The sequence below is a fragment of the Rhineura floridana genome, chromosome 7, assembly GCF_030035675.1.
Source record: "Rhineura floridana isolate rRhiFlo1 chromosome 7, rRhiFlo1.hap2, whole genome shotgun sequence".
Classification (NCBI taxonomy): domain Eukaryota; kingdom Metazoa; phylum Chordata; class Lepidosauria; order Squamata; family Rhineuridae; genus Rhineura; species Rhineura floridana.
In genome coordinates this window covers 107,002,382-107,024,520 of record NC_084486.1, presented here as the reverse complement: position 1 = coordinate 107,024,520, position 22,139 = coordinate 107,002,382, and the positions used below count along the sequence as shown (strand labels likewise).

The window sequence follows — 22,139 nt, the reverse complement described above, 5'->3', positions numbered from 1 at the left end:
TTTATGCAGAAGTACCGCGCTACTTGTACTTGTCCATTGTTCTTCCCCAGTAACTCGGTGAGTGCCTTCTGACCTGGGGGTCTCATCTTCCAGCACTATCTCGTGTTGCATTTTGAATACTCTGTTCATAGGGTTTTTGTGGTAAGAGATATTCAGAGGTGGTTTACCATTGTCTTCCTCTGAGTTTGGATGCATCTTAGTCTGGCGTTTCAGCTTTGACCATTCTGCCTTGGGTGCCCCTGCTAGGAGTCTAGCCTCTTGGTCTAGACTCTTGACGGCATTGCTCTTAGCTTCTTCAACACTCTCAAACCCCCTCACCACGTTAAGGTGTGCATCCGAAGGGGAGGACCAGGAGCAGACTGCAGTACAGATCATAAACTGGTCATATAAAAACTCAGAGTAAAGCTAAAGAACAACAAAGCAATCATAATGCCAAAATACAATTTAAATAACATCGCAGAAGAATATAAAGATCAAATAAGGAACATATTTGAGGCTTTCAAATTAGTTGACAGAAAACCAGAAGAACTATGGAGTGAAGTCAGAGACATGATCAGGGAAGAATGCAAAAAGACAATACCACTAGTTAAAAAGAGAGAAAGACCTCAATGGGTGTCTGAAGAAACTCTTCAAATGGTTAGAGAAGCAAGCAAAAGCAAGAGGAGATAGAAACACAGTCAGAACCCTAAATGCAACAATACAGCGACTAGTACGTAGGGACAAAGAGAAGTATTACAATAGTTATTGTGTAGAAATAGCAGAGGACAACAAAAAGGGATGAACAAGAGCCCTATTCCAAAAGATTAGAGAAATGAAAGGGAAATTTAAACCAAGAGTAGGGATGTTGAATAATCAACAGGGGAACACACTGACTGTCCGAGATGAAATAAAAGGAAAATGGAAGCAATACACAGAAGAACTCTATAAAAGAGATGCAAGGTTTACAGACTCATCCATGGAGGAACCGTATGATGAAGAACTAGAAATTTTAGAATGTGAGGTGAAAGCTGCTCTTAAAATACTTGGAAGAAGCAAATCACAAGGAATAGATGGCATACGAATAGAGTTGCCAGAAGTTACTGAGACTGAATCTGTCCAAATTTTGACAAAAATTTGTCAAGAAATATGGAAAACTAAACAATGGCCCACAGACTGGAAGCATTCAATATATATCCCGATTCCAAAGAAAGGGGACCCCAGGGAATGCAGCAATGATCGAACTATTGCCTTAATATTCTATGCAAATAAAGTAATGCTCAAGATTCTGCAACAAAGGCTCTTATCATATATGGAGTGAGAAATGCCAGATGTCCAAGCTGGATTTAGAAAGGGAAGAGGCACCAGAGATCATATCGCAAACATACTTTGGATAATGGAACGGAGCAAGGAATTTCAGAAGGAAATCACCCTGTGCTTTATCAATTACAGCAAAGCCTTTGACTGTGTAGATCATGAAAAACTATGGAATGGTTTACTGGGGGTGCCACAGCATCTGATTATCCTGATGTGCAACAGAATATGGAGAAACTGATTGGTTCCCAATTGGAAAGGGAGTGAGACAGGTGTATTTTATCACCCTATTTGTTTAATCTATATGCAGAACATATCATACGGAAAGTGGGATTGGACCAATATGAAGGAGGTGTGAAAATTGGAGGGAGAAATACCAATAGATATGCAGACGATACCATACTACTAGCAGAAACCAATAATGATTTGAAACGAATGCTGACGAAAGTTAAAGAAGAAAGCACAAAAGCAGGACTATAGCTGAACGTCAAGAAGACTAAAGTAATGACAACAGAAGATTTATGCAACTTTAAAGTTGACAATGAGGACATTGAACTTGTCAAGGATTATCAATACTTCGGCACAGTTGTTAACCAAAATGGAGACAATAGTCAAGAAACCAGAAAAAGGCTAGGACTGGAGAGGGCAGCTATTATTTATTTATTTATTGCATCTATATACTGCCTCATATAAGCTCTCTGGGCAGTTTACAACAGTTAAAAACATTAAAAACAAGTATACAAATTTAAAATTATACAAACCCCCTAAAAACTTACAGGCAAGTTAAAAATGTGCTATTTAAATACTGTTAAAAATGCCTGGGAGAAGAGGAAAGTCTTGACTTGGCGCTGAAAAGACAACAGTATTGGTGCCAGGTGCATCCTGTCAAAAAGATCATTCCATAACTTGGGGGCCACCACTGAGAAGGCCCTCTCCCTTGTTGGCATCCTCTGAGCTTCCCTCAGAGTAGGCACCCGGAGGAGGACCTTTGATGTTGAGCGTAGTGTACGGGTAGGTTCGTGTCAGGAGAGGTGTTCCATCAGGTATTGAGGCCCCAAGCCGTGTAAGGGTTTATAGGTTAAAGCCAACTATGAGAGAACTAGAAAAGGTTCTCAAATGCAAAGATGTATCACTGAACACTAAAGTCAGGATCATTCAGACCATGGCATTCCCAATCTCTATGTAATGATGTGAAAGCTGGACAGTGAAAAAAGCGAATAAGAGAAACATCAACTCATTTGAAATGTGGCGTTGGAGGAGAGCTTTGCGCATACCATGGAGTGTGAAAAAGACAAATAATTGGGTGTTAGAACAAATTAAACCAGAACTATCACTAGAAGCTAAAATGATGAAACTGAGCTTATCATACTTTGGACACATAATGAGAAGACCTGATTCACTAGAAAAGACAATAATGCTGGGAAAAACAGAAGGGAGTAGTAAAAGAGGAAGGCCAAACAAGAGATGGATTGATTCCATAAAGGAAGCCACAGATCTGAACTTACAAGATCTGAACAGGGTGGTTCATGACAGATGCTATTGGATGTCGCTGATTCATAGGGTCACCATAAGTCGTAATCGACTTGAAGGCACGTAACAACAAGCTAGGGCTCTTTGGAGTGCAATAAGCCATGCACCAGCCATTGGAACTTTCTTCTGTTCTGTACTTATGTATTTAAGCCTAGATCATTTCTCTTGTAATATTCTATGTCTGCTAAATTGCTTATTTTTGTCCTACTTGCACTGGTATGTTTTGCAAACTGCCTTCTTTTCCCTATCCCAGTGCTTTGTAATTTGATAAATGAATGGTTGCTCTAAGCTGCTTTGGGCACATCTCATTGTGGAAAGGTGATATATAAATACATTCAGTCAACCAACAGCATGAACTAATAATTGCATTGACAATGCAATCAGAGTAAGTAACATTGTTAAAATAGTTTCCTCCTGACTTCCTCCAGTCCATTTAGTTATAAAGCTGAAATTCTGAGTTTCCTAGTGTCTTTGGTTAGAATGAAGTTCTTAGCTGCTAACTAAAAGCAGCAGGCCAGGATCCTGTGGCCTTGAGCTGGATGAAAGCACAAAAAGCAGAGAAGGTAGCACGCAGCAGAAAAGAAAACACGAACCACTCCCCTGCCTCTGAAGACTATAAAAGAGTTGTAAAAAAGATTATCTTTACAGCTTTTATATTGATCAGGAACGGGACCAGGCTTTTCCATCTTTTGCAATAATTTCATTAGTTATATGGGTGGACCCACGTAAGACGTAGACTGCTGTTTTGTGATGGTATTCACCAGTATGTAGTACCGGCACGACATTTATTTATTTTTGCTGCCCATGGCAACCATTTTGTGCTGGCACCCACAGGGCTTTTATCAAGATATTAATACCAGAATCTAATTTTCCCCCTCTCCCAAGAAAAAACACACACTAATTACCATAATCTGTCTGGGAGAGGGAATAGCGTAACTGGAAATTTTGCTTCATCAGCAGGTCTTCATGCAGGGCATTGTGACACACTCCAGCACTGGTTTGCCTAAACTTGTCATGGTTTCACCTTTGTTTTGGCTTCATTATCTTCCTTCAGGATGTTGGGGTCTCAGACAGCAGGTTGTGAAATCTAGCACAATGTTCCAAGCAGCTTGCACAGATATTACACAGAGTCACCCAGTTTGATCCATCATGGCCACTCTATGGTGTGCTTTAAGTTTGCTGTAATTGCCGGTTCTGAAGACCCAGCAAGGTCCAGATTAAATGCTAAGATGAAGGCAGATGTAATAAAATGGATCCTTTTCTTTTTAATATTCTCCAGGAATTTTCTATAAGGCCAAAATTATATGTTTATTATCTCATATGTGTGTGAGAAAGAGAGAGGGGGAGAGAGAGATAGGTAATATGAGTGGAATGGTCAATGTGCATAACAGCCACCCAATTTGCACATTCACTATGCCTCATCCCGCGCTCGCATCCCTGCCATGAACCAAGATGGCAGCAGAGGCTTCAGCTACTTAGGGAAACCTCAGCCGCCATCTTTCTTAAGGGCACCGCTGTGTGTGCAACCGCAGAACAAGGTAAGTTAAGAAAGGGAATGGTGGAGCCCCGAAGCTCTTGCCGTGCGATCCATGGCAGCTATCCTGCTGCAAATTGTGGAAGGGGAGCGCTGGGGCCTGGGGCAGGCTTTTGCCCAAGGGCTCCAGCGTGTCTGGCGCTCGCCCTGGGCATGTGCACGCATGTATGTGTGCATGTGCACATGCATGCCAGGGCCCAGGGCAAGCTGGTGCCCAAGGCCCCCGGCATGTCTGGAGCCGGCCCTGGATTGGAGAGTATGAAAAAGAATTATATAACACAATATGTGTGTGTATTGGGGAAGGAAATCAGTTACAGGAAGCAGCTGTTAAAAAAACACCAATTTGTTTCCTTCATATCTGTCAATAACTGCACAGGGAAGGACCAAGGAGGAGATGAATTTTCAAATATTTGCCAGTTTGAAAAAAATTGCATACCTACAGGCCTTCTTCAGATCAGAATGAAGTTTTGGAAAGATTTGTAAAGTACTGCAAAAGGACAAAAGATGACAGGATGCATGGAGTTTCTTGGCTTGATAAAAATACACTTCAAAGTCTATTTGTTCTTAAGCAATGCCTGCCTTTTCATCTTTGTTAATTGTTTCAGAAGATGAACAGTAGGTGCAGGATAATAACTCTGTGGAAACAGAAACCTTTTCAAATGTGTTTATAATACTCTGTTTTCATCTAAAATAAAGCATAATTAGCAGTGTTTAGCAGCATGTCTTTAAAATTACTATCTATAACAAAGGCATATGAAAATCACCTTAAAAAAAAAAGAATGTTGGCAGTCACTGTTAATATCTCATTTTCAGACTAGTTGTATTGTCCTGGGCATTATAACACAATACATATCTACTTAAGCAATGTAAAATGTATTAGGAAGTATAATAGTTCATTTGGAAACAGTCTCATCTTCAGTTGTTCTATTGTTTCTCTATACTGATAAGGGGGGGGAAGGCACGTCTCCACAAATAAATCTTCTGTCTTTATTACTGCAGTTATCATTTTTAATTTCATATAATTAAGAATATTTGAATTCCAAGTCCTTTTGTGCAAAGTGAGCCTATTTATTAAAGTGTCTTATAGCTTCAAAACATTAAGGACTAGAGGCTCTTTCTTCTCAAGAACTGCATGATGCAATTGCTCCAAAATCAATTTCAAGGGTCTGAATCACAGAAAATTAATTCTGCATTATGAAGCATCTTTGAAATGTATACAAGCTATGCCTCTTCAGGCAGGCTTTTGGGGTAGGTTAGGTTTTAGTGTTATTGTTGGAATTTTAAGGTTTTAATGTGAATTATATGTTTTTATGTTGTACGTTGCCCAGAGTGGCTGGTAAACCAGCCAGATGGGCAACTAATAAATTTAATAAATAAATAAATAAATAAATGGTCCACACACTTCTACCCACAAAAGACAACAAACAAGGTCTAATAAAAACTACAGATCTTATTTTTTTACAGTTTTGAGAGGCTTAGGCTGCTTTCACATTGCACTTTATCCCATTATTCCAATGATTTCTTACTTGGTAATTTGCACAGTTTATTTGATCTTTCACACAATATAAAAGCTAGTTCTGGACAAGCAGTGGAATATAGCAGTAGTTTAGTGCTCAGAAATAATCAATTTGCAAGTTTGGGAAGATCATGGGAGCTTTGTGCTAGCTGCAGCCGCTCATGTGACAGGCATCCCAGCATGCAATGTGTTCCTGCCCTTTAGACTCACATCATTTTTTTTTTTTTGCCTGACGAAAATTGTACTGGTATTCCAACAGAGATGCAGGTAGCAGCTTCTCTTTTTTCTTTTCCTCCCACATACCTCTGTGTCCAGACCAGAGCTTGGAAAAGTTACTTTTTTGAACTACAGCTCCCATCAGCCCAATCCAGTGGCCATGCTGGCTGGGGCTGATGGGAGTTGAAGTTTTAAAAAGTAACTTTTCCAAGCTCTGGTCCAGACAATGGCTGCTTTCACACTGTACTTTATCCCGTTATTACGACGATTTATCACATGGTAATTTGTGCTTTATACTTGACCTTTCACATGATGTAAAAGCTAGTTCCAGAAATCTAGGCTGCTTTCACACATGGGACTGAATGCATTAGTTTAACAGATTAAAAAAGGTAGCACTTCTGTCCTGATTTCTAAAATCCCTTTCACGCTGCAGTACCTGTTGTGTTAAGGAACAGCAGCTTTTTCAGCCGATATACCAGCATTTCGCGTGACTGTCTTTCACAGCTTGTTTTAGTCCCTCATCCATGTGAACTGTTCCCCACTGTATAGGAGGTCTAAGATCTCATCCCATCGCCATGCAAGCTCTCTCCCTTTAGGATCTGACTTTTTAAATTATTTTAGTTGTATCAAGACAGGAGTGTGTGTGGGAAATGCTGCTGCTATCTATGCTGATGCCGGAATGCCGGTACAATGTTTGTCAGCCAAAAAAACCAAACCCATGTGACTAAAGGGCGAGAACACACTGCATGTTGGGATTCCTGTCATGTGAGTGACTGCAGCTAGCAAAACAATTCTGCGACCATACGGGTTCCCAGCCTTGCTAATGGAATATTTCTGGTATCATTTATCATGGAAATTTGTGCTAAACTTCCACTACATTCCACTATAATTCTGGAGTTAGCTTGTGCGTTGTGTGAAAGATCAAATATACTGCACAAATTGCCAGGTAAGAAACTGTTAGAATAATGGAATAACGAGCAGTGTGAAAGTAGCCCTAGTGGAATCTAGTGGAATATATTTTTTTGGCTGCTTTCACACATGGGGCTGATTGCGTTAGTTTAACAGATTAAAAAGGTAGCGCTTCTGTCCCGATTTCTAAAATCCTTTTCACACTGCAGTACCTGTTGTATTAAGGAACAGCAGCTTTTTCAGCTGATATACCGGCATTTTGCAACTGTCTTTCACACGGCTTGTTTTCGTCCCTCACCCGTGCACACTGTTCCCCACAGTGTAGGAGGTCTAAGATCTCATCCTGTCACTATGCAAGCCCTCTCCCTTTAGGATCTGACTTTTTAAATTGTTTTAGTTGTATCAAGACAGGGGAGTGTGTGGGAAATTCTGCTGCTATCTGCGCCAATGCCCGAATACCAGTACAACATTTGTCAGGCAACACCCCCCAGTGCGACTAAAGGGTGGGAATGCACTGCATTCTGGGATGCCTGTCATGTGAGTGGCTGCAGCTAGCAAAAAACTCCTGCAATCTTCCAGGTTCCCAGCCTTGCTGATTATTTCTGTATCATTTATCACGGAAATTTGTGCTAAACTTCCACTATATTCCACTAGAATTCTGGAGCTATCTTGTGCATCGTGTGAAAGATCAAATATAATGCACAAATTACCAGGTAAGAAATCGTCAGAATAATGGAATAAAATGCAGTGTGAAAGCAGCCTTTGTGATAACTAATACTAGCAATAATCTGTTTCCACCCCTGGAAACTCTGAAGACTATGGGAGCTTTGTGCTGGCTGCAGCCACTCACATGACAAGCATCTTGGCAATGTATTCCTGCCCTTTAGGCACATGCCAATTTTTTTGCCTGATGAAAATTGTACCGGTATTCTGGCATCGGCGCAGGTAGCAGCATTCCCTTCCTCCTTTTTCCACCCCCCCCGTATCTAGACACTAACTCAAGCAGTGAATTATGGGGGAACTAGAGTGCACATGCGAATATGGGTGAAGGATGAAAACCAGACATTGTTCATTGCAACAGTGTGAAAGACAGTTGCACGAAATGCCAGTATATCGGCCCAAAAAGCCACATTTCCTTAATGTAACAGCTACTGCAGTGTGAAAGGAATTTTAGAGATTGGGACAGAAGCGCTACCATTTTAATCTGCAAAACTGACACAATAAACCCCATGTGTGAAAACAGCTTTAGCAAGTCTGGGGATTAGACTCCTTAGGACAATGTACATTATTTTTCTACATAATTCATTATTATATTATATTTTTATGCTGCCCCTTCATACAAGGATCTGAGAGTGACATACAAGTTTAGGCTCAGAGATAGTGTCTGGGTCAAAGTATCCTTGTAAGTTTAGGCCAGCCTTCACCAACCTCTCCAAAACATCTGGAGGGCAGCAGATTGGGGAAGGCTGCTCTATTCTATGCCCTTAGTACACAGCACTCTTTCAGTGTATTCCAATTTCAAATAAATGAGCAGAGGTTAGCATTCTTCTGTATCTGTGCAATGACTATTCACATCAAGTAAAAGTATGGCACAGAGTAATGGAGAAAGCTTTCCATCCCTTACTGTGCCCTCACCATATCCATTCCTCTCATCTTTGCTTGTGAGTCCTTGGTGGGGTGGTGGTCAAAAGGGATGCACTCTTGTGCTGAACATCCTCACATTTACATCTGCTCCTCTGCTTAGAGCAGTCTTCCCCAGCCTGGTGCCTTTCAGATGTTTTGGACTACTTCATCAGTGGGATTGGGGCCCTGCGGTTTGTAGTCCAAAACATTTGAAGGGAATCAGACTGTGGAAGGCTGCCTTGGAGAGTTTTATTTATTTATTTATTATTTGATTTATATCTCACCCTTCCTCCCAGCAGGATCCCAGGAGTTGTGCAAGCAACCTCATTGAAAATATGTAGGGAAACCTAATTCAGACACATTCCTCCTATGTCAATCTGCCCTGGTTTAAAAGATTTTAGCTCCAATGAAGGAAAGATGAGAGGGAAACTGTTCAGTTTCTCTCTGGTTACAGCTTTAGTATAATTTTGTCTCTTATGCAGTGAAAAGTTTTGCCCTTTTCAGTATATCAGAGTTATAACATTGTGTGTGTGTGTGCAAGTGTGTGAAAAATAACACAAATGAAAAAACTCTGCTTCACCTGTGTAAGAATGTAGATAGAAGTCCTCTTCAGGCCATATTAAATGGCAATAGTAAACCCATGAATGGGATCATATGGATGAACATGATAGCTCCACCCCTTTTGGTGGCTTTCAGCTCATGGGATGAAAATAGCAACAGAGGAGAGCGGTGCTAGCATATTCCTCCATATTGTCCCTTCGCACGTTGACCATCATCACGTAGTAAATCCTGAAGAGGGCTACAGTCATATGACTAAAGGCAGAGCTTGGAAAAGTTACTTTTTTGAACTACAGCTCCCATCAGCCTAATCCAGTGGCCATGTTGCCTAGGGCTGATGGGAGTTGTAGTTCAAAAAAGTAACTTTTCCAAGCTCTGACTAAAGGTATTAACCAGAGCTTGGAAAAGTTACTTTTTTGAACTACAACTCCCATCAGCCCCAGCCAGCATGGCCACTGGCTGGGGCTGATGGGAGTTGTAGTTCAAAAAAGTAACTTTTCCAAGCTCTGGTATTAACTGTCATGGCCCCGTCAGAGGACTCATCAGACAAGGATGACTCGGGAGTAATAGCAGCAGACCCAGAAGCAGCAGACCCAGAAGGAGAAATGGAGGAAACTCCTGAGAACCCAGCTCCTTCTCCCCCTCAGCTGCAGAGCACCCCAGACACAGCTGAAGCTCTTCAGCCAGACGCACACAGTGAACAGAATACTCCCCCCTCACCTGCAGAACGTAGACAGCAGAAGGTCAGGCAGAAGAGGGGCAGGCCTGTCCACTTAAGGCCAAAACGCTGAGGGCTCACACCTGCTGACAAACCTGCTCCTTAAAAGTCAAACCTTGGCTTCAGCTTGTTGCTGACTACAATGTCAGGCGTGACCACTGTGTGTCTTCCTATCCCCTGAACCTTGACTTGGACTGATCTCTCGGCAAACTAGACCCGGACCTTCACTGACATCTCTTCTGGATTTCTGGCTTGGCACGTAAGCTTTGAATGGCCTCTGCCCTTATCTTGCTTCCTCCTTGCTAGCCTGGCAGATTTATAGCCAAGCTGCCAGCTGAGGACTTATGGCCTGGCAATTACCAAGGAATCTCCAGCCCTGCCTGCACCCCCACCGACACTGCTGTCTCAGTGAAGAGCTGACATTAACTAGATCAGGGATGTGGAACGTGTGACTTTCTAGATACTGTTGGACCAAATTCCATCATCCCTGGCTATTGGCCGTGCCAGCTGTGGCTGATGGAGTTGTAGTCCAATCTGGAGAGCTATAGCTTAGCCACCTCTGCACTAGATTGCTAATAAGGTACATTTGGAAACAACTGATAATAGAACAGCAGTTATAGGACTAAGTTAAAATGGAGGCCAGTGCAGTAAGGAACAAGCAGAAGTGTTCTCTTATCTTGCTTTAAATAGCTTTCTAAAACTATGATTATTAGTCATATCAGTTAGCTACTTATCATGGCAGCCTCACTTCTCAAAGATCAAACATCTCTGACTGCCAGATGCTTTGGATTTACTGAGGATGGATAACACAGTCACAAGGACAATTCACTACAGGCCATTTGCAACTTCTCTGCGCTGCTTGATCTTGGAGGGCATTCCCATGTCTAAAACACATTATATAAATGCATCTGGGGCAACAGTTAGCATAACTTCAGATGCACAATGCCTTTCAAATGTTACTGGAAATGCTAACCTGCAATGGACATGTGGAAACCTTTCTTTCTGTAATGGAGCAGGCCTCACATCTGTACAGGTAGGGTCAGTAGCCATGACTTTGAACTACATGGATTATTGACTCCCTATGGAAATTTTTGTTCTGGATGCGTCCTGACACTTTTTTTGAAAACAGCCTTTCAAAGGAAACAAGTCTTGCTCCATCATGATCCTGCCATATATACATGGAGACAATGCCTGAACTACCTAGGAATACTTGTTCAGAGTAGCATTAGCTTCCTGGGTTGGAGTTCTACACATTAAGTTATGGTAATGACGAAAAGGCACATGTAGCACAGATAGGGATGCCAGGCAGATGCATCCCAAACCCTGAGATTTCAGGGGTGGCCCCAAGTGATGTCATAGGGGGTGTGCCTAGTGATGTCATAGGGGGCATGCCCTAGTGATGACATTAAACATCAACCAGAGTTGCTTGGAGCATACCACTCAAAACAAAAACATTTCTTTGATTGGAAATTAAGATAGAAATCTTAGCTAAATGAGAGTGTTTCTAGGTCCACCTGAAGTGATGGTATCATTCCTTCTCATCTGAGAGCTTGGGTAAGGAACATTTAATCTAGCCTACTCGCTTCTGGCAAGAAGGGCTTAAGTGCTCTCAGGCCACGCCAGTCACCAGAAAATTACTGTAGGAAGAAGGGAGCCTAGTATTGTGGAGATGTTAGATGGGAGCACCTCAGGAGGAAAGATGGTTGCCCCTGAAGGCTGCAATTCTAAACACTAAGGCACTAAGCCCCATAGAACTCAACAGGACTTACTTCTGAGTAGATATGGTTAGGATTGTGCTGTTGGTAAGGCTTGACTAGGGATCTTCTGCAATGATTTCTATATCAAAGCAGGGTTGGCAGCCCCCTGCCTGGAGTGTCGTGCCTGTCTTTTAACATGGCTGCTTTAAACTTCTTAACAGACTTGACCCTTCACTGCAGAGAGAGGTTTGAGAAATGAGTAAGAGTTAAGATTATATACTCTTTCCTGCCTACTCTGTGGGCTGCTATAAACTCACTTTGACAGCCAACCCAATTCCAGTGAGTAATAATTTACAGAGAGAATACACACATGGTTTGGTCTACTTTCACAGGCAGTAGATTGGGAACAACAGCAATTGAAGTCACACTTCCCAGTATGTGAATTCTCTTCTACCACTATTGGGCAAGAAACACACTGTCATGAAACCAACAAGGTGCATCATCAGTGGGTTTAAGAGGGTTGAGCTGACCACATGGAACCACTGTTGTTGCTTCTGTGGATGTAAGGGAGTGAGGTTAAAGGTAAATGAAATGCAAATAGAAAAAGAAAAGACAGTGATGATTTCCTAAATGCAATACCATACTAATCACAACAAGATTCCTATGAGTAAGGCAGAAAACTCAGCATCTCACAACCAGTCAGGATTCTTAACCAAAAACCAAAACTAAAAAAATCCTGGCAGCCAGTCAGCCAAGATCACAGGAATCCCCATGCAGCACAACTTTACCCAGGGACTGCAGTTAGTGCAGAATGCTGCGGCACGATTGCTGACATTAGTGAGACCCAATCAGGCCATAATACCTCTGCTCTGAAATCTGCACTGGTTGCTGATTTGCTACCAGGCCAAGTTCAAGGTGTGCTTTCCATGTTACGGGTGCCACATAGTACTTGTTCTGCTCTTGTAAGAAATCAGTCCTTTAGTGTGGCAGCACCTACACTTTGGAACTCCCTGCCTATTGACATTAGGCAGACACCTTCATTGTACTCATTTCAGCACCTGCTAAAAACATTTCTGTTCAGGCAAGCCTACCCAGGCATGTAGAAGCTATTGTGTATTTTATCTGTTTTTAACTTATTGTTGGTTTTATTATTTTGAATGTTTTTAAATACCTGTCTTTAACTCTTTTTGCCAATAATTTTATTGCTTCAATTTCTTCTATAAACCGTTTTGAGTTTTTTTTTACAATAAAGTGATATATAAATGTAAATAAAATACATAAATAAATTTTGGAGTCACTGTGGCAATGTCTCCTAATATAATGCATTTTTATAAATAAATTTGTGTATGTTATTTTCACTAATATATTCCTTTTTATGCACATTTTCCCTTAATATATACCTTTTTATAAACATTCTTTGCTTGGAGAACTGCACTGCAAAATTTGGATACATGCACATTTCAAAGGATGGTTCTGCTTTGGAACTCATTGTCTTGGAATTGTGCAAATTGGTGCAAATGATTTGGCTTTAACAACTGAATCAAATTCTCCTTCATCCCTATTTACCAGGAACAATTTTATGTTCTTCCTTTCACTGTCTTCATTTTGCCTTCTGAGGAAATGTTGGAGTTTTGGGAGTGTTCTCATGTGATGTTGTCCCAGGGTGTAAGTCATCTGTCCTGGTATTCAGCTCCTCATGAGAAAAAATGTAAATTAAAAAAGATAACAATTTGCAGCTGTTCCTTAGTTGCTACACCCAAGTCTCTCAAAGGTATACTTCTGCTCACCACAAAGTGCTTACAATTATTTCTACTGTCTACAAAGCATACTTACCTTTGGTTTCAGTGGGTCAGCTAAACACATGCTGAAAACATTGGGATTTCAAACTGCTTCTATTGTACCCAGTGTGAGCAGATGTTAGGAGGATGACCAAAAGATCAGCAATGCAGCAAAAATTTCCAAAAGAAAAGTGATTTAAAAGAGAATCTAGAAATATAGAAAAGAGAACCAGTAGACCCAAAAGCAATAAATCAGAAAGAATATGTAAATGCACAATATTATTAGTATTTTATTATTTTATAGGTTTCTATCCTGCCTTTCAAGGCACCAGACCTGAGAATTCGGCTTAAAACAATAAAATAGTGCACAGAATTAACATTTTAAAAATTAACAAGAAAATAACAACAGCAGATACATATATGTTAAAACAGAGCTCCATAAAATTTTCAAAATGCAGAATGAAGACAGTCTTTAAGGATCCAAAGACTTATTCCATCCATAGAGTGAGGGCAATGTTGCAAAATTCCTAAACATCAGCAAAATGTATTTTCTGAGCAAGCCTCTATTACTGGACTTCAGCCCTGGAAAATGCTTCATTTATAAATATTTGGCTTACTGCTGGCTGAATGTCACATTTCTGGCTTTGTGCGCAACTTGATGCCTTTTATTTTTTTCCTGAAAAAAGACAGAAAGATGGAATAAACTAGATATGCTTTCAGCAATTGCAACAAAGGCTTAACTGAAACAGAAAAGAAAAAACCTGTACATCAGGGGTGGCTAACTTGTGGCCCTTCAGAACTCCATCACCCCAGCCAGTCATCGGGGATTAGAAAAGTTGGAGTCTAACATCTGCAAGGCCGTATGTTAGTCACTTCTGCTTTGCATGCACACATAAAACCTTTTCATGGCCAGTCACCCACCCATGGAAATACTGTGTGTGTGTTATGTGCTTTCAAGTCAATTGGCAATAGGTTGATCAAAAAGCCACAGTTCCATAATGCAACAGCTACTGCAGTGCAAAAGGAATGTTAGAAATTAGGACAGAAGCACTAGTACAACTAATGCAATAAGCAGCCTTACACTCTTGAGCATTGATATGACTTCTCTTTTGTATGGGTTCTCTGGTATGCAATAAGGGTTCCCTTTTGACTGAACCACTTACCACAAGCATTTATGTGGTTTCTCTTTCATATGGACTCTTTGATGTGTTATCATTTCAAAGTTATCACAGAAGCATTTTCCACTTGGCTTCTCTTCCCTTGGACTGCCTTGTGTCTAACAAGGTTAGAAAATAACAACAAAAGCAAATTAATAAGATCTGTGCATTAGCAAGCAAAAAATCCAACTCTCTATGCATGGTCAGTTGTCACTGGAGAAAGGTTAACAATTAACAAAGTTACCACAGAGGTTGCTATTCTTTTTGCAACTAGTGGAGCCTCTGTGATGTATTTCAAAATTTCATGATCTGCTCAAGATACAAAAAGCCTACAAATATACCAAGCAGCATTTTATGATGAGAACATTCGCATTTACCTAACTAATGATGTAAATGATGCCCCGCTCACCGCACAGCTGATGAGCGGGACATGGTTGCAGATGGGGGCGAAGCTGCTGCCTCCATCTTTAACTGGGGCAATGTCACGCATCACGCCTATGATGCGAGCGTGATGTGCAGCGTGGAGGGGTGGAGCCTCTGGGGTTATTTAAGCCCAACCAACCCTCCTACCTTCCTCTTTGCAAGCACAACACCCACCCTGTCCTCCCTCTTTTATAGTGTGCCTATGGGGTCGCTTCGGGGCTGAGTAGGAATTTTTATCCTGCCCACCCTTGCTGGCTGGCAGGTTATTTGCCTGCTCCACACCATGAGAATGGGACAGAATTGGGTTAGGGGGCGTTGTGATTAATAGGCGGTTTTGGCTTATTTGGCTAATTTGAAGTATTTGACAGGTCAATGCCCTACAGGGCTATGCATCTTGCACTGGTGTGGAAAGGAAAATAGGTAAGGACAGCTAGGTGGCCCCCTTAGGCACCTTTGGAGGTGATTGGTGGTTCCGGAGGCCTGCCTGCCAGGGCTTTATGGCTCGAGGGCAGGATATGGGCTGCTTCTGGGGCCAACTTATCTCATCTACCCAGGGGCTATACGGCCCCAGGTGGGGATGACGTGGGAAGGCCCCCCTACTCACCTACAAGATGTGGCCGGGGTAAAGGGTAAGCAGATGGGCTTGCCCTTGCCCCAGCAGGGGCTGGTCGCCCGAGAGCTGTGTGGCAAGCTACTTGCTTATACACAGTTCCCGCACTTAGGTTTCCTTCTGCAGGTCACTTTAAATTGTGTTTTTATTGCTATAATTTTAAATAAAGTGGCCCTTGTTCAACCCAAGCTGATGACTCTGTTTTATTTCGTCCCTCAACTGCAATATTGAGGCATGCATGTGAGTCTGGGAGGCTGAAGTTGTTTCACGTTGCATGTTGTCTCATGTTGTGAAAACGGTTCATTTGCACAGACATTATCATTCAGTTTATACGAGTGCCTGCAAGAGATTTTGGACAAGAATTCCCATCTGCCCCAGGCAGCATAGCTGATTACCAGGAATGATTGGAGTTGTAGTCCACAATATCTAGAGGGCACTGTGATGTTCCTGCTTGTAGGGTAAATATGGTAAGTGCTGTTTATATAGAAGACATATGGTAAGTGGAGTGAAAGAGGAGGGAGGAGTACATGAGCAGTAGAATGCTGGATGATTGGCTGAGCGTTTGAGTGGCTGGGAGTATAAATGGAAGAATGACAGTTGAATCTGGGTGGATGTTGGGAGTGTGGAGAAAGAGGTGTTTGAGGGTGAAGGTCAGGAGTGTGGAGAAAGAGGGAGTTGGAGTTCTGATTAATAATAAGTCAAGTACAAAACAGGAATAGATGAAACCATACGCTTGTGAAACATTCTAAAACTAATCTTGTTATTTCTGATATTTAATAAATACTTATTTGGTTTACCAAAGGCCTGATCCTTGGCTGGGGGATATACATACCAGAAGGGAGGGCAAGGTAATTACCAAGGCTGAACAGAAACAGTATCTAATGGTGGAAGTGGTGAAGGGAGGAATAATAACAATTCAAGTATCCAGAGCAACCCAGAGTTGTATGCGTTATCTATAAAGATACAAGGGGGTTGGGAACAGCATAAGCACGCAGTCACAAAAGTAACCAGCTAGAGAGAGACTCAGGCAAAGTCTCTGGGAGTATTGGTTATAGGACGTGACTGGTGGTGCTGCCTAGCAGGGGGATCTAGTGAGATCTGTACTAGAGCGGAGTGAGAAACCATATAAAGGACGGTCCGGACTGGTGGTATCCCTGGTGGTGCCTAGTGAAAGGCAGTAGCCACAAGCAGGTGGGAACCTGACAGGGAGAACCAGGGAAGGACGTCACAGGCACTATATTGGCTACTCCCAGTTTATGCAAGTGGTGTTCAGTGACCACAAGATTCACCTTATAACTGTAATATTTGGGAACAGTCCAATCTGTTTTGGATATATTCTGTGTCATTCTGATTCCACCTGTTATTCAGGTTTCAGTCTGATCTGTTAAATCTAAAAGTAATTTTCACCCCAATTGATTTCAATGCAAAATCTAAACATGGCTTTAACTTTCTTTTTCACAAAAGTGGATGAAATTTGCAGGCAAAGGAGCTCCTCCAGAATGGATTTAGCCTGCCAAATTTCAGGCATCCATTCTGGGGTTGTCACACAAGGAATCTTTAATTGTTTTCTGCCAGAATTGGAAGCAAATTGTAGGCATGGCCACCCCTTCTGAGGAGGATGAAGCCTAACAAATTTCAGAAAGATAGGTGCAATAGTTCTCTCTCAGGGGCAGACTTCACTATTTTGAGCTACTTTTAGTCTGTTATTTTTAGTAGATGTATTCCAAATTACCAACCAATGTGTTCTGGGTTATACTGTACAAAATACATCTGATGTAAATGCACATCAAATCCTCAGAAAAATAGAACTCAATCATACCTTGAATCCAGCTATACTCCCAATTTCAATAATGTCCTGGAACTATCAGAATGTTCATTTTGTACCATGTCATAACTAAACAAACCCTGAGCTTTTTCCATGAAAAGTATTGCTAAGACCATTCTGTGAGAACGTGAGTTTGTAAACTAGAAAGCTAAGCATGATTCTGTGCTGTGGTTATGTGTTTATAATATTTGGTGTAATAAAAACTTATCATTTGTATAATCTGTTTCACACTTTCCTATATATTAACTTGATTGATTGATTGATTGATTGCATTTGTATACCGCCCCATAGCCGAAGCTCTCTGGGCGGTTTACAGCAACCAAAAACATTAAAACAAATATACAATTTAAAACACATATTTTAAAAACAATTTAAAACACAATTTAAAAATTTAAAACAATTTAAAACAATTTATTAACTTTAACAATATAGTGGGTGTTGAATGATACAATGTTGGCTAATAGTGTTGCAGGGATGGGGAACCTGTGGTTCTCCAGATGTTCTTGGGACTAAAACTCCCATCAGCCAATAGTCAGAGATGGAAGCTGGAGTCCAACAACATCTGGAGGGCTTCAGGTTAGTCATCCCTCTTCTGTTTCAGTTAACTATGGGCAGAATGACTATCTTTCTTATGTGTTCCTAGGCCTTTAAACAATGGATGCAACAAATAAATTAAATAAGTAATAAAATAAAACTTACCCAGCTATCAAGCTGCAGTTAATTTCTGCTTCCATACAGCTGTTAAAGGCTCAGGAGCCCTGCAAAAAAACAATGTTAAGCATGTTAGGTATTGCCTCTGGAAGATACTACTTTTGGAAAGAAACATCTGGACCAACAGGTCTTTTTGATGTATAAGACTATAGAAATAATCAGAGAATCATCTGTAGCAACATTTGTTTGTTTTCTACCGAGGTAATAAATAGTTTCATAAAACATAGCAATAGGCAAGTTACTTATTAAACCACCTGTCCAAGGCAGCACAAATAAATCTGGTTAAGTAATTGTCCCCTAAAGGCTGTAAGTATCATTGTATCCTTTGGATCCTTAACCTTTAGACTGGTCTACATAGCCAAGAAATGATTTATTGTCTTTCTGTGGTCTTGACCTTCTGAGTCTGTGCTCAGTCTTGCAAAGAACTCACAACTATGCAAATATATCAGTGTTGTGGCTGCTGCATTTAAAGTACATTACCCCATATCATTAAAAGAAAACAGTAGAAATTTGTATTTGTGTAGGAAGTCTTAAAAGATGGGAAGCTTTAAAGTTTGAGATAGTAATCTTTTGGGGAGTGAAGGGAACTTTTTTTCTTCTTCTGGATAATGCTTTGTTGGACTACTTTGTGGGAAAGTTTCTATTTTTGCTTTTCTTGATTTCCTCCTTTTAAACTTTCTTTAGTACAGGGATTCTCCAGATATTGTTGAACTCCATGATCCCATCATTCTTGACCATTGGCCATAGTAGCAGCGGTGGATGGGAGTTGTAGTCAGCTACCCATTTATAAACTCGTTTTGTATTGAGGCAGCATACACATAAACACTATACTATACATTTCCTTGCTTTTTAAAGTTTGATAGAAATATCTGTTGGCTACAGGTATGTTCTTAAACCGCAACGTTGTTTTTGCCTATTAGTGAATATATACATATACATATATACTATACATACATATACACACATTATAGAACACATCACATGTATTAATGTAAATTGATGGATGATACAGATTAAAAATTGTGGGTCTGATTGAGTGGTAGCTTGTGAAGACTAATGATAAATCTTACATTATCTTCCTTCATTTGGGAAGTTACTTTTGCATCAGGAAAAAAGTTTCTCAGGCTGTGTACACACCATACATTTAAAGCACACGACTTCCCCCAAAGAATCCTGGGAACTGTAGTTTACCTCACACAGAGCTACAGTCCCCAGAACCTGTAACAAACTACAGTTCCCAGGATTCTTTGAGGGAAGTTATGTGCTTTAAATGTATGGTATGTACACAGCCTGAGAAACTTTTTTCCTGATGCAAAAGTAACTTCCCAAATGAAGGAAGACAATGTAAGATTTATCATTAGTCTTCACAAGCTACCACCCAATCAAACCCACAATTTTTACTCTGTATCATCCATCAATTTACATTAATACATGTGATGTGTTCTATAATGTGTGTATGTATGTATAGTATATATGTATATGTATATATTCACTAATAGGCAAAAACAACGTTGCGGTTTAAGAACGTACCTGTAGCCAACAGATATTTCTATCAAACTTTAAAAAGCAGGGAAATTAGGCAGCTATAGTGAATGCACCAGAGGAGCAGGAGACCTGACCTCCTCTCTGAGATATTGTACTGCCCTACAAATATGTCAAAATGCAAGCACAATTTGGGTTGGACTTTCACAGTCCAATCCACTTCCTGTGTAACTTGGAAGAACTTGGTAACATGTGCCTCTGAGCATATGGTGAGTGGTGGCAATACCTGCAATCCACCCAAATAATAGAAAGAAGAAATGTGCTGTGCTGATCTTGTTTTAGGAGGGAGGAAGTAACAATATTTAATGTGGAGTCTGGCTTTTAGAACACTGACCGTTGGTTCTTACTGAGCATGCCCGGACTTATCATTGACTCCAATGCTAAATTTCGTAAGTTAAAAAATCCTTCAAAATCAGCCATGCATTTTTTTAACTTTTAAACTACAGAAGATGAAAGTCAGAGTATGGGGCAAGGTCAGCAATAGGATTACAGGTACTCTGTGAACATGGCTGATTTTTACTGAATTTCAACAAATTATGAGAACTCTGACAGAAAAAGGTCTTGTTTTTTCTCTCTGTTATTATTATTCATTATTATTATTATTATTACATCATCATCATCATCACCGATCACACCCAGTATTATCTTTTTACACTTTGAACTCTTATTCGCTCTGTTTGGTGTATCGCCATGAAAATTTAGAGGGTTGTTAAGCAAGCGTTTCTGAGTTCAGGACTACAAATTTTGCAAGGTTTTGTTTTTAAATGAGTTTATAGGAAGCACTAGAATGGCATGGGGGTATTTTCAATTTAACATTGCGGAGTGTGAAAAATCCATGCTGGCTAAGAGTGGCTGTATAATATCAGATAGAGAGACGGCAAAGTCTAGTTTGAGACAAGTTTCACAGAGTATTTGTGTGTGTGCATAATCTACTGATTTATGTTCTCCTTAATCTGATTTGTCATGAGTTTTCATTGTGATTTTTCAGGATAACTTGCAAAGTTAAACATACCTTAATACGTTCATGGGATATAAACAACTCAGTGAATATTTATCTCAGTGTTGGTAAAACCTATAATGTTCATGTATTTATAGAATTTTGGCATTTCAGGATGTTTGGATAAGTGTCTCTTTGAGACAAACAAATGTTTTTAAAGTTGAAGAGAAAGTTGGCTGAGTTTTTTAAAGGCATTTGTTTTCATTTTTGGGCTCTTAATTTATATGGATTTTGAATTTATATGGATTTTGAAGCAACACATTTCTACAACTTTCTTGGGTCCCCCAGATTTTATAAAGAAATGTCTGGTTTCAGTAACATGGATCCTTTATTATTTTTAGAAATGGGGAGGGGAAGGGTCAGTCATGTGAGACTGTTAACCTCAAAGCACTTACTTGGAAGTAACCCAATTCATCCCACTGGAACTACTCTTGAATAGCCTTGAGTCTTGTGACCTAAACCTTGTAACTTCCCAGCCCTGAGGGACTAACAAAAAGCAAGAAGTTATTTGCAAATTCAGGAGAACTAGGGTTCACACTTGGGTAAAGGACCAACTGGGTAATGTTAAATTTGTTGGCTCTCTTAGCACTGTGGCTCAGCCCCTTTGGACTAATAAATTTCTTCAAGGTCTCAACTCTTTATATCCCCCAAGGAAAAAGAGGAGTGAAGAATGTGGGCTCATTCTAAAAGGTTCCCTTGTTTTCCTGCAAGGTAGAAAAATTTGCAAGATGTAACCTGCACGTTTTTACTTGAGTGGACTTGTAATGGCTTTCTGTCTTTGCAGGAGGTTAATGATAACCAGCAGGCCACACATAAAAACACAGGATATAGATAATCACATAGGTAGCCTTGTATTTGCAAAGGCAAAATTTGACCGCCTTTACCCCGTATGTTTGACACACTTACCTAGCAATCTGTCTTTGCATGATACCCCCCATTTCTCCTAGAATCCAGCTTTAAAATTTCAATCCACATGTGGCATCATTATTGTACAACTTCTGATGCAACAGTATCCGGCTGCCTCAGCCAACACTGACGTTTCTTTGTGCAAAGGTACAAATCAGATGATGGTTGCTTTCTGATGTACACATGTAGCTGGGAAAGGGAGACAAGCTGCACAGAGAGCCATCTAAGGGTCACTACACACAAAACCACTGCCACGTGGAGGCGTTTTTTAAATCCTTGCCTGTCACAGTTGCAAGAAGCAAAAACACAGGAGTCAGTCCATTTTCCTATATAGCTCTGTATTGTCTGCATCAGTCTTTCCCAGCCTTTGGTCTGCCAATTTTATTGGGAACTACAATTTGCATCATCCCTAACCATTCGCCTTGCTGACTGTGGATGATGGGAGTTTTAGTTCAACATCTGGAGACCAAAGGTTGGGGAAAGCTGGTCTACATACACTAGCATGGGGTTCCCAAGCTTTTCCCCCCATGGACCATGCTGAGGGTCTTGGCAGACCACTTAATGATTTTTTTCTGCCTGTAGTAGCAACTGTAACATGC

At 40.7% G+C, this 22,139-nt stretch overlaps 1 long non-coding RNA gene across 3 annotated transcripts; it reads right to left on the bottom strand.

Moving 5' to 3' along the window:
* Nucleotides 1-13,719: 13,719 nt before the first annotated feature.
* Nucleotides 13,720-21,814, bottom strand: LOC133388488 (uncharacterized). Of its 3 annotated transcripts, none has more exons than XR_009763831.1 (4): nt 21,541-21,814; nt 18,084-18,142; nt 14,533-14,645; nt 13,720-14,045 (listed from the first exon to the last, which is right to left on the bottom strand). It is a non-coding gene; the product is annotated as an uncharacterized LOC133388488 (long non-coding RNA). The 3 variants fall into 3 exon arrangements; XR_009763829.1 differs by lacking the exon at nt 21,541-21,814 and adding an exon at nt 18,434-18,502; XR_009763830.1 differs by lacking the exon at nt 21,541-21,814 and adding an exon at nt 18,350-18,496.
* Nucleotides 21,815-22,139: the final 325 nt, after the last annotated feature.